This window comes from Portunus trituberculatus, chromosome 25 (assembly GCF_017591435.1).
Source record: "Portunus trituberculatus isolate SZX2019 chromosome 25, ASM1759143v1, whole genome shotgun sequence".
Classification (NCBI taxonomy): Eukaryota; Metazoa; Arthropoda; class Malacostraca; order Decapoda; family Portunidae; genus Portunus; species Portunus trituberculatus.
In genome coordinates, this window is record NC_059279.1 from 17812263 (window position 1) to 17814204 (window position 1942).

Consider the following 1942-nt stretch of genomic DNA (forward strand, 5'->3'; position numbering starts at 1 on the left):
AAGGCTCATGGAAATCTTGAAGTGGTAGAAGGTGTAGGGAAATCTCACCACCACCACCACCACCACCACCACCAGCATCACCAGACATGTTGCTTTTCTTGTGGTGAGTGATTACCTATGTGGTGACCAGATTAAGATGGCTACTTGGTGCTTGAGGCTGTCTTGGAAAATGATGAAGGGATGATGATGGTGATGATAGTGGTGGTGATGGTGATGGTGGTGGTGATGAGGTGATGGTAGTTGTGGTGATGATAGTGAAGTTGATGGTGATGATTGTGGTGGTAGTGGTGGTGGTGATGGTGGTGGTGGTGAAGTTTGTGATGATGTTTGATGATGATGACTGGTGGTGATAGTGAAGCTGATGGTGATGACAGTGGTGGCGGTGATGCTGGTGGTGGTAGTGGTGATGAGGTGACGGTGATGGTGGTGGCGAGGTTTATGATGATGATGTTTGGTGATGATGACAGTGATGATGATAATGAAGCTGATGGTGATGATAGTGGGTGTGGTGATGGTAGTGAAGATGATGGTAGTGGTGGTCGTGGTGGTAGTGGCGAGGTTTGTGATGAGGTTTGATGAAGATGACAGTGATAATGATAACAGTGGTGGTGATGGTGATGATGATGGGTGATGAAGAGGGAAGAGAGAGAGAGAGAGAGAGAGAGGAAGTGATGCAGTTTTACCATAATGACCCAAGCTTTGCCTCATTTTCTTTCCTAACCCCTTCAGTACCGGGACGCATTTTTACCAAGAGCTTTGTGTGTGATTAGGTGATTTTGTTGACATTAGGAAGGGTCTATGGAGGTCAGAAGATTAATGGTCCAGAGTCCTCACTATTTCAATCCCCCACATAAGTTTCTGAAGCTGTTTAAAATCACCAAATAGTAAGCAGAATGAATATGGAAACGTGTCATGCTACTGAAGGGGTTAATATCAAGTTAGAAAACCGTCTTATCTTTACCAAAACTAGACGTGCTGCTTATCTTGTCTCATAGTAAAGAAAACGGAAAAAAAATTAGATAAGATAAAACAGGTAAAAACAACGAAACGAAAAATAAAAGGAGAAATAATTTATGACATTAAAAAGGAATTGGTTATAAAGAAGTGTAAATTTAGGCCAAAGAGACAATATTTAGAAAAGGTTTACTCTCTCACCACGACTATTTTCAAAGGCCGCAGAGATGATTAGCAGGGTTTTCTATAGTGTTTCTCCAGTTAATAATGTAGAAATCATGTAAATTTGTCTTTAGAACGGTAAAAACATCTTAAAAACCCTCTTCTCTCTCACCACGACTATTTTTCAAAGCCACAGAGATGACTAGCAGGGTTGTGAAGAGTGTTTCTACAGTTGATAATGCAGAAATCATGTAAATCTGTCTTTCTTCACTTCATCACGATTATTTTCCAAAGCCACAGAGATGACTAGCAGGGTTGTGAAGAGTGTTTCTACAGTTAATAATGCAGAAATCATGTAAGTCTGTCTCTAGAACGGTAAAACATCTTAAAACCCTTTACTCCTTCATCACAATTATTTTCCAAAGCCACAGAGATGATTAGCAGGGTTGTGAAGAGTGTTTCTACAGTTGATAATGCAGAAATCATGTAAGTCTGTCTCTAGAACCGTAAAAACACCTTAAAAAAACTCGGTGTAAATTTAGATGAAGGTTTTTTAAACACTGGAGGTGAAGCGGAGAAGTGTTTGAGAATACGAGCCTAAAACTAACTGGAGGGCTATTCCTGTTCTGTCCCGCTCTGCTTTTTTAATCATCGTAGTTTTCTTGTTTTTTTTTTCCATTTTTGTTTGCTGCTAACTTTTGATAGGCGCGGAATTAGAATATTTGCTTCTTTTTCTTTCCTATTTTCGTGTTAATTTTTTCCTCTTTCGTTTTCTTCATCTCTTCTTCTTCTTCTTCTTCTTCTTCTTCTTCTTCTTCTTCTTCTT